Source organism: Gorilla gorilla, chromosome 10 (genome assembly GCF_029281585.2).
Source record: "Gorilla gorilla gorilla isolate KB3781 chromosome 10, NHGRI_mGorGor1-v2.1_pri, whole genome shotgun sequence".
NCBI lineage: Eukaryota > Metazoa > Chordata > Mammalia > Primates > Hominidae > Gorilla > Gorilla gorilla.
Window position 1 is genome coordinate 132,513,983 of NC_073234.2, and position 15,679 is coordinate 132,529,661.

Genomic DNA, 15,679 nt, shown 5'->3' on the forward strand with positions numbered 1-15,679 from the left:
CTCTACTAAAAATACAAAAATTAGCCAGGAGTGGTGGTGCACACCTGTAATCCCAGCTACTTGGGAGGCTGAGGCAGGAGAATTGGTCCAACCCAGGAGGCAGAGGTTGCAGTAAGCCAAGGTCACGACACTGCACTCCAGCCTGGGCAACAGAGTGAGACTCTGTCTCAAAAAACAAACAAGGACTGCACCGGGAAAGGGACAGTTAAGAGCCCCCTTGGACTAAGGTGCTAGCTTCTCATGGGCTCACTGTCCCTGGACACCTGCAGGAACAGACTCCACACTCAGGTGCAAGGAGGGGGATCCTTCCCAAAGGGCCACCTCTGTGACCACAAAAGGGCACAGACCGGGAGGAAAAGCTATGACTTAGCTGTCCCCTCGGCTGTCTGGCCTCCAGGCAGGCCCACACCTCCAGTGTGCTAGTAAGTGACAGAGCTGGAACTGAATGCTGAGTTGGCCGCCTTTGGGGGACCATGAGCTGCCCCACGGGGCGATGCAGCTGGCTGTGGAGCTGTGAGCCAATCTCAGCACCTCATTCACCCTGGCACCTCCCCAGCCAGGGAGGCCCATCCCCAGCCATCTCCTCCCTCCCCCACTTCCCTCCTGGGATGACTGCAATAACCAATGAGACCCGGCTGAGTGCCTGGGAGGCAGGGATGATAAATATATGTTGGGGTTCACAGTTGGTGCAGTTGATAATTTGGGGCTTACTTGGGAAAGCAGGCAGCAGGCACCTACCATTTTGACCAGCTGGGGCAGGCAGCCGGGGTGGGAGACTATAGAGGTAAGAGGTGGGGCCTGGAGCCCCGAGGCCCCCCAGCCCTGCCTGGCCACGCTGACTCAGCAGAGCTCAGAACCCACTCTCCGCTGACAAGGCAAGCGTGCTCTTCCCAGCTGGCCGCTCTCAGCTGTCTCTTCAAACCCTCCCAGGAGGGCTGCGGAGAGCAGACACGGGAACCACACCTGGCTTCCTACCTTCATGCAGGAAAACAAGGAGTAGGATGTGAACAAAAGGCGGGAGGCTTCCCAGCTGCCCTTTAAGTAGAAGCTTCATCTGTGCCAAGGAGACCGTGTGGTTAGTGGGTAGGGGAGAAAAATGCTTTGAGGGTTTCTGGGTCCCAGCTGCCTGCACAGGCAGGTGAAAGTCCTGCACCAGGTTCGTTGTTTTGACCTGATATAGGACCCTTCTAGGGGAGAAAATCTGGAGAGAAGTTCTCCCTCCCTCCCTCCTTTCCGTAGGAGCTGAACAGCTGAACTTCTACTGAAGCTGGGGAGCTCAAGGCAGGGCTGACAAGCCCCTCATAATTGGCTAGTTCTACCCTCTCGTTTCCCTTCCTTTTTTTTTTTCTTTTTTTTTTTTGACAGAGTCTCACTGTGTCACCCAGACTGGACTGCAGTGGTGGGATCTCAGCTCACGGCAACTTCCGCCTCCCAGGTTCAAGCAATTCTCTGGCTTCAGCCTCCCAAGTAGCTGGGATTGCAGACGTGCACCACCATGCCTGGCTAATTTTTTGTATTTTTAGTAGAGATGGGGTTTCACCATGTTAGCCATGCAGGTCTCAAACTCCTGACCTCAGGGGATCCACCCACCTTGGCAAAGTGCTGGGATTATGGACGTGACCCATCATGCCTGGCACACACCCTCATTTTCACAGAGGAAGAAACAGAAGCTCATAGTGGTCACCCAGCAAGGATATAACTGGCTGGATCTAGATCAGGTCCTGAGACTCAGACAGGGGCACAGGGGGACTCTGCAAGGGTGGATTCAGTCAGGTTCTCTAGCATTCTGGTATGAAAAGGCAGGTTCCTGGCTGGGCGTGGTGGCTCAGGCCTTTAATCCCAGCAGTTTAGGAGGCCAAGGCAGGCAGATTACCTGAGGTCAGGAGTTCAAGACCAGCCTGGGGAACATGGTGAAAACCCATCTCTATTAAAAATACAAAAATTAGTTGGGCATGGTGGTGGGCACCTGTAATCTCAGCTACTTGGGAGGCTGAGGCAGGAGAATCACCTGAACCCAGGAGGCAGAGGTTGCAGTGAGCCGAGATCACGCCACTGCACTCCAGCCTGGGCGAAGAGCAAAACTGCATCTCAAAAAAAAAAACAAAAAAAAAAACGGCTGGTTCCTGGAACCTGTTGAGAGAGAACTACTGAGCTGGCTCCTCTGTACATTCAAATCTGAGAGCCCCTGCTCTAGAGACCTGGACAGATCTGGGGTCAAGTCCTGTCTTTGGCCTTGGGCAAGTGACTTCACCCCTCCAATCCTTGGTTCCCGTCTGTGGCCCGTGAAATGGGCACACAGATTTTACATGAAGTGCTGCCATATGGAAGGTGCGCAGTAACAGACGAGTGTGACTCTGGTCATCGGCCGGCTCAGGGCCTGCTGCTCCAGGTGCAGTTGCTGGGCCTGGCCGGGACTCAGTGGGGAACGACGGCCTCTCAGGAGGCTCCCTGCACAAGCTGACGTGCATGGGGCAGAAAGTCCGCAGAGATAAGTTGTTCTCAGGTTGTGTGCTGCAGGAGATGGGGAGGACAATTTGGTGCCTGTCTCCTGGGGGCAGGTCCCAGCCCCTCAGAAGGAAGAAGCATAGACAGGCCTGAATATTTATGAAGCCTGGGGCTCAACCCCAGCCACAGATATCACAGGGTGAAGAGTTGGCCTGTCCATTTCTAGGTGGAGGAAGGTGGGTGTGGATACGCATGAACTCAGCACTTAGGCACCCCTGTGGGTAGGTCAGCAGGAGGTGGGGAAGGTCCCCGGAGCAGGGGCGCCTACAGGAGGCATCCTTCCCAGGACCTCAGTCAGAGGTGCAGGGGTAGAACTGAGGACAGATGGGATTACTGCAAATTTCCCCTTCCCTCTGTCTCTGTCCACAGAGCATTGTGGAACGGGGGATACCTTCACGCTACTCACACTGAGGCTTCATTTCCTATCCAGGAGGACGCAGACAGAAGGCCCATGGCTTTGGATCAGCCTTGACATTCAGGAGTCAAGGAGAATAGAAATTTCTCGAGATGCATATATGTTTAGAAGCAGCAACATGAGGCTAAAGTCTCTTTCTGGAGGACTCAGGAAGTGAGAGCCCTCTGTCTGCTGCAGTACGGAGAGAGCCCAGGTGCAGAATGAACCAGAGCGGCCGTTCTTGAACCTGGCCTCACGTTAGGACCACCTGGGGAGTATGTAGAACGCCTGATGCTCAGGCCACACCCAGACCCCATGTGAATGAAGGCTGAGGGGTGGGAAGGGCAGCATCAGTGCTGTTTTTATTTTTATTATTATTTTTTAATGTTTTAAATTTTTTTTTTTTGAGATGGAGTTTTACTCTGTCGCCCGGGCTGGAGTGTAGTGGCATGATCTTGGCTCACTGCAACCTCTGTCTCCTGGGCTCAAGTGATTCTCCTGCCTCAGCCTCCAGTAGCTGGGATTACAGGTGTGCGCCACCATGCCCAGCTATTTTTTTTTTTTTTGTATTTTTAATAGAGGCGGGGTTTCACCATGATGGCCAGGCTGGTCTCGAACTCCTGACCTCAAGTGATCCACCTACCTTGGCCTCCCAAAGTGCTGGGATTACAGGAGGGAGCCACCACACCTGGCCAGTGCTGTTTTTAAATCCCCCAGGTGATTCCAAAATGTTGTCAAGTTTGACAACAGACCATTGTCTCTACCCCAGCTGCAAAAGAGACCAACCTGGAGAGCTCTAATCCCAGGCAGATGAAATTAGAATCTTTGGGGGGGGGGGTAGCAGGGACCCAGGTGATGGTGTCTTTAAAGGGTATATACAGGGTAGAGAATCACAAATTGAATCAACCCAGTGGTGTGATTCTGCACCACCTGGCATGGTGTGTGTCTGAGTGTGTATGTGCGACAGTGTGTTCTCGGAGAGTCCTGGTGTGTGACCTTGGGCCGAGATTAGGCACTTGGCAGCTGCGCTGAAGCCGTAGCTCATTAACCCCCATAACCCAGGGACGAGAGTGGTGCATTAGCCAGGAGCGGCTCACAGGTGGCACCTGCACAATGGCTCCTCCGAGGCTGCCTGTCGCTTGCCCATCTCTGCCTCTTTCAGCTCAGGTTGCATTTAGGGCCTCACAGGGAAGAAACGTTTCCTTTCCTCAGTAAATCAGTCTGGAGCTGTTCTTTGGGGACAACACTGGTAAAGGAAACCTTAGGAATTTGGGTGAATGCAGCGTGGCCCTGGGCAAGTCACTTCTCTGTAGCACTTCCTTTATTTATGTATTTATTCATTATTATTTTAGATGTAGTTTCACTCTTGTTGCCCAGGCTGGAGTGCAGTGGCACAATCTCGGCTCACTGCAACCTCCACCTCCTGGCTTCAAGCGATTCTTCTGCCTCAGCCTCCCAAGTAGCTGGGAGTAAAGGCACACGCCACCATGCCCGGCTAATTTTTTTGTATTTTTAGTAGAGACAAGGTTTCACCACATTGGCCAGGCTGGTCTCGAACTCCTGACTTCAGGTGATCCACCTGCCTTGGCCTCCCAAACTGCTGGGATTACAGGTGTGAGCCACCGTGCCCAGCCCTTTAATTTAATTTAATTTAATTTAATTATTATTTTTGAGATGGAGTCTCACTCTGTCACCCAGGCAGGAGTGCAATGGTGTAATCTCAGCTCACTGCGCCCTCCACCTCCCCGAGCTCAAGTGATCCTCCTGCCTCAGCCTCCCAAGTAGCTGGGACTACAGGCATGTGCCACCACATCCAGCTAATTTTTTGTATTTTTAGTAGAGACGGGGTTTCACCATGTTTGCCAGGCTGGTCTCGAACTCCTGACCTCAAGTGATCTGCCCGCCTCAGCCTCCCAAAGTGCTGGGATTACAGATGTGAGCCACCATGCCTGGCCTGTGCTTCCTTTCTTTAAAGAAGAAAAAAGACGAATCTCCTCTTGTCCTCTTGTCACAATGCATGTGAGTAAGCATACTGGGCTCTCTGAAAGTCAGCTGTGATGAATTTTTAAAAGATGACCTATCCACAGATGCGGTGCTCACACCTGGAATCCCAGCACTTTGGGAGGACTGCTTGAGACCAGGAGTTCGAGACCAGCCTGGGTAACATAGCAAGCCCTCCATGTCTACAAAAAAAAAAAAATAGCTGGGCAAGGTGATGTGGGCCTGTAGTCCCAGCTATTCAAGAGGCTGAGGTGGGAGGATCGCTTAACCTGGGAGGTCATGGCTGCAGTGAGCCGTGATGGTCCCACTGCACTCCAGCCTGGGCAACAGAGCAAGACCATGTCTAAAGAAAAAAAAATGACTTATCAAGCTTCTATGTGGTGTAAGAAGGTAAAACCCCACTGCAGAAAGAGGGAAACTGAGGCTCATGGAGCAAAGTTTAGTGGAGCCAGGGTGCAATGTCAAAATCATGGGCAGCCATGACACCCCTTGAAAATCTCCTATGGTGACCACAGAGTATGGCACTCAGAGCTTTATGTGCCTAACCAGGTACAGGAAATTATGTGTACTATGGATGGTCAAATGCCCAGGAATGTGCTGTGCATAAGAGCCTGCCTATGGCAAGTAATAATCTGAAACAGTATTTTTGTAGTTTTTTAAGAGACAGGGTCTCCCTCTGTTGCCCAGGCTGGAGTGCAGTGGTGCCATCGTGTCTCACTGCAGTCTCCACCTCCCAGGTTCAAGTGATCTTCCCACCTCAGCCTCCTGAATAGCTGGGACTACAGGCCCGCACCACATTGCCCAGTTATTTTTTTTTTAATATTTTATAGAGATGGGGTCTAGCCTTATTGCCCAGGCTGGTCTCGAACTCCAGGCCTCAAGCAATCCTCCTGCCTTGGCCTCCCAAAACATTGGGATTACAGGCATGAGCAACCGGGCCTGGCCTAAACCCGTATTTTTTATTGACTTTATATGACATTTATTTTTCCAGTTTTATTGATTTATAATTGACAAAAATTGCATATATTTAGGGTGTATATTGTGATATTTAAATATATGTCTATAAGTGAAATGATTATAATAGATAATTATTTCTATGATAATTAACATATCCATTAATATATCCATTTCAAGGTAATTAACATATTTATTCCCTTATATGCTATTTGTGTGTGTGATAAGAACACTTGAGATCTAGTCTCTTAGCATATTTCAGGTGTACATTATTACTAATTACAGTCACTAATACAGGCCTCAGCCACTATTCTTAGTCTCAAGAACACACCTCCGCCATGCTACTGTGGTCACTAGGTCTCTAGCACTTATTCATATTATGCTGAAGGTTTGTATCCTTTGACCAATATCTCTCCTCTCCCCCTGCCCCAGCCCCTGGTAACCAACATTCTACTGTCTGCTTCTATGAGTTGGACTTGCTTAGATTCCACACATAAGTGAGGTAATGCAGTATTTGTGTTTCTATGTCTGCCTGATTTCAGTTAGAACAATATCCTCCAGGTTCAGCCACAGTTTTGAAAATGGCAGGATCTCCCTCTTTTTTTTTTTTTTTTTTTTTTTTTGAGACAGAGTCTCGCTCTGCCCCCCAGGCTGCAGTGGCACAATCTCGGCTCACTGCCATCTCTGCCTCCCAGGTTCAAGCAATTCTCCTGCCTCAGCCTTCCGAGTAGCTGGGACTACAGGCATGCGCCACCATGCCCAGCTAATTTTTGTATTTTTAGTAGAGATGGGGTTTTGCCATGTTGGCCAGGCTGGTCTCAAACTCCTGACCACAGGTGTTCCACCTGCCTCAGCCTCCCAAAGTGCTGGGATTACAGGTATGACCACTGTACCTGGCCAAGGATCTCCCTCTTTTTGAAGGCTGAATAATATTCCTATGTGTGCGTTTCACATTTTCTTTATCCATTCATCTGTCGATGGACACTTAGGTTGTTTATCTTGGCTACTATGAATGATGTTGCAATCAACATGGAAGTGTAGCTATCCATTCAAGAAACTGATTTCATTTCCTTTGGGTAGATACCCAGAAGTGGAATTGCTGGATCCTATGATAGTTCTATTTTTAATTTTTTGAGGAACCTCCACACTGTTTTCCACAATGGCTACACAAATTTGAAACAGCGTTTTAAGTTACCCATTTAAACTGTTACCCTTTCCTTCTTCCCCCACCCCCCACCCCACATCTCTCCAATATCTCCACTAAAAGCTCACAGCTCCTGGTAGGGACCACGATTTAACCTCGGCTTGACTTAATCTTTGCACTCTATCCCCATAATTTATTTCCAGTCCAGAAAAAAGCCAATGGTCACCTGTTGGGATTTTGGGCAAGTTCTGGGTTGAAATTCTCCTTCTTGTAGATTACAAGAGTTCTAGGCCAGGCGCGGTGGCTCACGCCTGTAATTCCAGCACTTTGGGAGGCCGAGGCACATGGATCACCTGAGGTCAGGAGTTTGAGATTAGCCTGGCCAACATGGTGAAACCCGGTCTCTGCTAAAAATACAGTTAGCTGGATGTGGTGGCACATGCCTGTAATCCCAGCTACTCAGTAGGCTGAGGCAGGGGAATCACTTGAACCCAGGAGGAGGAGGTTGCAATGAGCCGAGATCGCACCACTGCACTCCAGCCTGGGCGTCAAGAGTGAAACTTCATCTAAAAAAAAAAAAAAACAAAGAGTTCTAGAGTTCTAAAACTGTGATGTGCATAACATTCCCCTGGAGCCTCTGGTGTCGCAGGAAGGGTTGGGGACTCTGGGGTCAATACCTGTTAGAAACCCTCAGGTGATGGTGAGGTTGGGGTGAGCAGGATGGCAAAATACTCTGCCCCCCACTGCTGGGAAAGGGATCTAGATCCAAGGGCCTCTCAGGGACTTCGCAGCCCCTCCCCTGTGGGCCTCTGCTCTTTGTCCCCATCCTATTGTTAAGGCCAGATGGCCACCCTTCAGCAAATAGTGGGAGGGGGAAGTGGCAGATAAGAGACCTCTAGACTCCAGCTAAAGCCTGCTCGTTGGGGGTCACCCATCCCTGTCCCACACCTGCCTCAGCGTCCAGGCTGAGTGCCGCCCTCTCTGGAGGAACCAGGGTGGGCCACCTCAGTGAACCGGGGTGAACCGGCAGCTGTGGCTGAGCCAGGAGAAAACTCACACTCTTTCCAAGCTGCTGCTGCTGCTGGCTGGAAGCAAGGCTGGGATGCTCTGATGTCACCAGAAAGCGCCTCCTGTCAGGCCTCAGCCACTATTCTTAGTCTCAAGAACACACCTCCGCCTGTTAGAAGTCTCTCGACTTCAACAAGCTCTTTATAAATAACTTAGAAACTGGTAGTGTGCAGGGCTGCTGGCTAAGAACTTCTTTCTTTTATGCAAGATGTTCCAAGGGCCTCAGTGGTAGGCACACCTCGCTCCCGGGGAGCCCTGTAAATGTTATGATCTCAGGAACGGACGCTTCCATCCATGGATGCTGCTGGCCCAGCTGTGCGCTAACTAAGTGCCAAGCAGTTTCACAGGCAGTTCCAGAGCAGCTGGACGACCTGGATTCAAATCCTGGCTCTGCCACTTCCTAACTGTGTGAGCTTGGGAAAGTCGCTTTGCTTCTCCTTGCCTCTTTGACTGCATCTACAAAACCAGGGCAATGAGAGTTGCGACAGCCCTGGGCTGTAGCAAAGAAGAAAAGAACTGAAATACACAAAGAGCTTAGAACAGCACAAGCCAGCAGCTGCCTGGGTGTCTGCCACTCTTACTGTTGCTACTGATGTCCTTAGGAAGCACTTGTCCAGGAGAGACCTTTATCTCCATTTTATCCACAGGAAACAGAGACCCCTGCCCCCAGGTTAAATGACTGGCCTCATTCACCCGCCCTGTTGGTAGCCAAAGCAGGACTTGAACCCTAGTCTATTCCACTGGGAATCTCACGGTAAATTATAAAACTCTGCTGCCCCCTAGAGCATGAGGAGGGATCAGGCACAATCAAGACTAGCGGGGCTTCTCACCTGTGGGAACCTGTGACCAGCAGGAAAATCACTCCCTGGACACTGCTGGGGGAGCCACCCTCCTCCACCATCCTCCTCCAACATCTTGAGACCTTGGGCAGCTCAGTGCCCCCTCACTGAGCCTGAGTTTCTTCATCAATAAAATGGGTTTATAGTAACAGCATCTACCCTGTAGAGCAGTATGACAATTAAAGGACATGAGCTTTTAGGCCAGCCGCAGTGGCTCACACCTGTAATCCCAGCACTTTGGGAGGCAGACACAAGTGGATCACTTGAGGCCAGGAGTTCGAGACCAGCCTAGGCAACATAGAGACCCTGTCTCTACTAAAAATACAAAATGTAGCTGGGTGTGGTACCATGTGCTTGTAATCCCAGCTATTCGGGAGGCTGGGGCATGAGAATAGCTGAACCCGAGAGGCAGGGGCTGCAGTGAGCTGAGATCGCACCACTGCACTCCAGCCTGGGCGACACAGCGAGACTCTGTCTCAAAAAAAAAAAAAAAGGACGTGAGCTTTTATAAAGGCACCCTCTCCCATTTTTTCTCTGGCCACATTGGGGTGAGTCCCATCAGCTTCCTGGATAAGGCAGGCCCCCTCCAAGACCAGCTGATCTCTCCAAGATGTGCCAGGGCTGGGGTCGCTCACGTCTCCCTCCAGGTCACCTTGGGGACTTCTCAAAACTTCATCTTTGGCACAGATTCCCTGGTGACTTGAGCTGGTTGTTTATGTGCATAAATGTCCCCTTACCCCACTGATGGATGTTGAGGTTCTTCTGAAGTCCTCCCCGAGCAGGTGTTCCAGCAGGGTAACTGCTGAACCTCATGTTTCTCCTCCTCCCCCTCACCACCCACCCACCCCTAGTTATTGTGGAGCCACTCACTTGGCATGGAGAAGCACCATCTGGTGGCTTTTTCCAGGCGTTTTCCATATTTGCTATGGGACACCACGCTTGGTTGAATTCACAGGAGGGCCAATGCCTCTGGGGGCCTGGAGTGACGTGCTGGTTCCAGAAGGGAGTCAGGAATAGGAGATCTCCATTTCTCGTGTTAACACTTCCTTGCCAGGCCCCTACCAGACAATGTAAGAGGAGGAGCTCCAATGTGATGCAATCGACAGAGGGGTGCAGCCTGCTCAGAAGGCAGGGGAGGCTGGGCGCGGTGGCTCACGCCTATAATCCCAGCACTTTGGGAGACCAAGGCAGGTGGATCACTTGAGGTCAGGAGTTCGAGACCAGCCTGGCTAACATGGTGAAACCCCGTCTGTACTAAAAATATAAAAACTTGCCAGGCATGGTGGTGGGCACTTGTAATCCCAGCTACTCGAAAGGCTGAGACAGGAGAATGGCTTGAACCCGGGAGGCGGAGTTTGCAGTGAGCCAAGATCGCGCCACTGCACTCCAGCCTGGGGGACAGACCAAGACTCCATCTCAAAAAGTGGGGGGGGGGGGGGAAGGCAGGGGAAAGCAAACAGTATGCCTGGGCTAGTAATTTATTCATCAGACTAGAATGAATTCCCTTCACCTCACTTTTCCCCCCTCTCCTGTTGGTGCATCCTACAAAGGCCAGTTTTTAAGTTCTCCTTTTTGGAAATCTCCCACTGTCCTCAACTCAGCAGCCTTTTCCTTCTCTGAAATGCTACAAGAGTAAGAGTAACAGGAAGCCGGGGGCTGCAGGATCTGCGGGTGCTATGGAACAATGTTATCTATGGGTCATGTCCTTTGCGGAGGTGGTGGGGGAAGAAGTCAGGAGAGAAGGAAGCAGTAAAGGCAGATGGCACATTCACTGGTAAGGCTAAGAGGAAAAGGGAGGCCTGAGATTCACAATAGGGAAGAATTAGGATTTCTGTCATCAGACCCAGGGAATCTGGACTTTGAGAGTACTGCCCCACATGGAGGGAGAAAGGGCCTTGATATCTGCCATCAGCACAGTGACTATAATTAGGGCTCAGCTGAGGTCCTTGAAAAAAAATCCATTCTTCCTTCCTGGTCAAGTAGCAATTTGCAGCGTTGTGTACTTGGTGGGCACCGCCAAGTTTCTCAGGATGGCACAGTGTATTCCTTAGTCAGAATCTTTAACCCCAGAAGGTTTAGCATTAAGTACAGAAAGGATGAAGTAATGCAAAGTCATAGCTTCCTTTTTTTTTTTTTTGGTCCTGTATTATATTGAAAAGTAATCTACGTATATTGGTATACTTTCTATTTTAAGGGTTTGAAATGTTTAAGAGAATTTGGCATCGTCTAACAGAAAGGCCTTGTGATTCCAATTTCAAATGAATTGAGTAATCAGTTATGGCCAGATATTTTTGTAAATTGTGGTAAAATATACATAACATAAAACTGACCATCTTAACCATTTTCAAGTGTGCAGTTCGGTGGTACTAAGTATATTCACATTGTTGTGTCAGCCAGATTTTAAGCTGGAAGTTATATGAGAACTTAAGTTTGTAAACAGAACACTACTCTTTAAGAGAACTTAAAATTTGCATATTTAAAGTTCAATTTATTAGGTGTATAAAAATTCATAATGAAGTACTTAGGAAGGTTCTGAAAAGTGCTTAAGAAGAAATCAAATATATTAAATTCATTAGTATACTTAAATTATTTAAGGGAATTTATTGAAGTGGCTTTAAAAAACCCTTTAAATGGCCGGGCGCGGTGGCTCACGCCTGGAATCCCAGCACTTTGGGAGGCCAAGGCGGGCGGATCACGAGGTCAGGAGATCGAGACCATCCTGGCTAACATGGTGAAACCCCGTCTCTACTAAAAATACAAAAAATTAGCCGGGTGTGGTGGCAGGCACCTGTAGTCCCAGCTACTCGGGAGGCTGAGGCAGGAGAATGGTGTGAACCCGGGAGGCGGAGCTTGCAGTAAGCCAAGATCGTGCCACTGCACTCCAGCCTGGGCAACAGAGCAAGACTCCGCCTCAAAAAAAAAAAAAAAAAACCCTTTAAAATGATTGTAAACTACAGTCTATTTATAAAGAAAATAAGGATATTCATAAATTCAACACAAAGTATTAGGGAAGAATTGGTGTTTCAAATTTATATTTGTAACAAATAGAATATTAATTAAAAAAAAAAGGTGGGTGGATCACCTGAGGTCAGGAGTTCGAGACCAGCCTGTCCAATATGGTGAAACCGTGTCTCTACTAAAAATACAAAAATTAGTCGGGCCTGGTGGTGGGCGCCTGTAGTCCCAGCTACTCAGGAGGCTGAGGCAGGAGAACTGCTTGAACCTGGGAGGTGGAGGTTGCAGTGAGCCGAGATCACACCACTGCATTCCAGCCTGGGCGACAGAGTGAGACTCCATCTCAAAAATAAAATAAAAAATAAATAAATACATATTTTTAAAAAACTATAAAGTATCCCCTGAATAATCTTTCACAAAAGGCTTTGAGAGCTGAATGTGGTGGTGCTCACCTGTAGTCCCGGCTACTCCTGAAACTGAGGCAGGAGGACCATCTGAGCCCAGGAGGCCACCTTGGGCAACATAGTGTCCCTGTCATCAGACCCAGGGAATCCGGACTTTGAGAATACCACCCTACGTGGAGGGGAAAGGGGCCTTGAAATCTCACTATAATTAGGGTTTACAATCTCACTATAATCTCATCAGCACTATAGTTGGTTTTTTAAAATTTTTTTTTAAAAATGGAAAACCGTTAAGGCCACCAGTACCCCATGCTGACAAATCAAACCATTTGTATATAAAATACCTCATGACTGAGTGGTTCCCAGACTTGAGTGTGTCTCTCAGAAGCCCTTGGAGGACTTATTAAAATACATGTCACTGAGCTCCAGCACCAGAGCTTCTGATTCAGTGGGGCTGGGTTCAGAAATCTGCATTCCTGACGAGTTCTCAGGTGACTGCAGTTGGTCTAGGAAGAGACTTTGAGAAGCACTGTGCTAAACGCAGAGAAGTCGTGTGTTCCCACCATCATTCTCCGTTATCTGAGCTGCCTTTCTTTGGGCCTTGATTCCCCTATCTCTAACGTGAGAATAACATAGTAGCACTTACCCTGCGGGGCTGCTGGGAGGATGAGAGATATATATGTGAAGTGCCTGGCACGTGCTGGGCTCACTGTATGTGGTAAATATGTGATATGGTTTGGCTGTGTCCCCACCGAAATCTCACCTTGAATTGCAATAATCCTTGTGTCGAGTGCAGGGCTGGGTGGAGATAATTGAATCATGAAGGCAGTTCCCCCATACTGCTCTGGTGATAGTGAATAAGTCTCAAGAGATCTGATGGTTTTATAAATGGGAGTTCCCCTGCACAAGCTCTCTTTCCTGCTGCCATGTAAGACGTCCCTTTGCTCTTCCTTCATCTTCCGCCATGATTGTGAGGCCTCCCTAGCCATATGGAACTGTGAGTCCATTAAACCTCTTTCCAAGTTACCCAGTCTCAGGTATGTCTTTATTAGCAGCATGAAACGGACTAATACAATATGACTCCATTACCATTACATGCCCAACATGGCTACATAGCCTGGGTGTCTTTTATATGTTCCATGCACCTAGCATACTGCTATGCACTTGGTAGGAGCTCAAAAAATATGAATGTAGGTAGAGTGAGTTCCAGGCAAAGGAAACAGCCTGTGCAATGGCCCAGAGGCAGGAGGGTGTAGGGAAGTCAGGGAGCCTCTAACTTGTGGCAGAGGCAGAGTCTGTGTGCAGGAGGGTAATACACTGTGCTTAAAAGTTTGGACTTTGTTCTAAGGGCAACAGGAAGCCATCAAGCAAGGGAGTAATTCCAAGAGATACAGATTTTAGAAAAACCAGGTAGGAGGCAGGTGAACTTGCCAAGGTAAGAGACAGTGGTGGCTTGGACCAGGGTGGTGGCGGCGGGGAGGCACAGAGGTCCAGTGTGGTCCCTAGAGCAGGACAAGGTGATGGATGAACCTTGAAGGGTGAGAGAAGGGGTGAGCCCCAGGGCTCATTTTGATGAACGAAAAAGAGTTTTATCTGCATTCAGGAACTCAACGGACTCCCTTAGGGCATTTGCCAGAGTGTGAGGCCAAATAACTGATTTCCTTCCTAAGACCCTGCCAGTCTACTCAGTGAGTCAACCTCCTCGGGTGTTAGAAACAGCCACCAATGTAGAAATGGCAAGTTGCTCGCAACCTGGATGGTTCTAGGCCTACGTGGGCATAGCTGGTCCTGATCCATGGGCAGCAGGAGGAGAGTCCAGGTTTGGTCTACAAACAACAGCCCCAAGGCAGTATTTCTGAAGCCATGGCCCCTCTCCCAGCCTGCTGCGTTCTTGTGGATTGCAGGCACATTCCACCAAGGCAGTAAGGCATGGCCAAACACCTCATATCCCATCCTGAACCCCCACACCTCACTGGGCCACCAAGAGGCAGGAGCATTTTAATTTAAAATGAAAGGACAGCAGACCACCTCCAGGCAAACCAGTGGGCTCCAGACAGATACGAGGCTTCTGAAGCAGGGAGAGGGAAGTGAATCTTGAAAAGAACAGATCAAGGGGTTGGGAGGGGAGACACATCTCCCCCAGCCTTTGATCTGTGCAGCCCAGCAATGACAGAAGTAGTAACACAAGCTGGGAACACATTTTGCTTTCGTATGACTCACTCAGGAAAGGAAAATGGAAAATTACCACTCTCCTCTCTCTCTTTCCCAAATAGGAACAGGTGCTCTTCCTTGGTGGGGAAGAGCCTAGGTGTGCGACCTGCTGGCGGGATACCTGGGCCATCTCGTGCAGCCACTGGCTCCTTCCTCGCTCTCTTGGTGCTCCCTGTTCAACAGAGGCTTTTCCAGGCAGGGTGCAGACAGCCAGAGCTTAATGAGCTTTTAAGATTAGAGATGCTATTCGCCTGGGGTTGCTGTGCAGCCTAGACTGAGGGTGACTCATGCCGAATATATCCTGCCTAGACAGTGACAATTCGCAGCATCTCTCACTACTAAACTACAAAATGTTGTTCCCTTGCTCTCCCTCACCCTGGGCCATCTGTTTGTCTCTATTACTGGTTACACAGTACTGTCAGGGGACTTCTGCCCCCTCCTACATGGCTCACTTCAGGGCTGCCACTCCACACATTACAAACCTACACATCTAAGACCCGGAACCAGCCCTTCTGTTCAGCAGCAACATGTCCACCCCCAGCTCCAAGCTGGGGAGCGAATTAAAGTGATTAACAAATGGTAAATGGTGTTCAACGATTTCAATGAGTAATTAAGAGAAAGAAGATGGAAGACCTAGCTGCAGAGGAAATATTAGGTATTGATATATGACATTGTTATAAACTGTCACGACTGTCACCTGTCATGTCACCTGTCAGTCATGTCACATGTCACTGTCACCTGTTGCCTGTCACTGCCACCTGTTGCATGTCACCTATTACCTGAACCATCAACTGTTGTCACGTCACTGTCATGTCGCCTATCATGTCACATCACTCATCTGTCCTGACACCTGTCACCTGTCACATCACTAACATCACAGGTCATTTGCATGTCCTTGGCATGTCCTTGGCATGCAACAAACATATCATGTCACTGGTATGTCACGTCATTGGCATGGCCATGTAGTAAGCACATCTTTAACATGTAAAAAGCAGGCCATCAGCATGCTCCTGCCATGGCTTCAACACATAAGCATGCCACATGTTCCTGACATGTAAGAGACATCCTTATTATGTAAGGGGTATGTCCTTAGCACGTGATGTACATGCCCTTAGCATGTAATGTGTATGTTCTTGCAACGTTCTGCCCTTGGCATGCACTAAGCATGTCCTTAACATGTTTTAGGATGTCACCTGTCAAATGGCAC

At 49.2% G+C, this 15,679-nt stretch overlaps 1 long non-coding RNA gene across 1 annotated transcript in view; it reads left to right on the forward strand.

Annotated features, from left to right (window-relative positions):
• Positions 1-15,679, forward strand: part of LOC129525873 (uncharacterized) — a 54,195-nt gene that overhangs the window by 10,806 nt on the left and 27,710 nt on the right. The window lies entirely within an intron of this gene.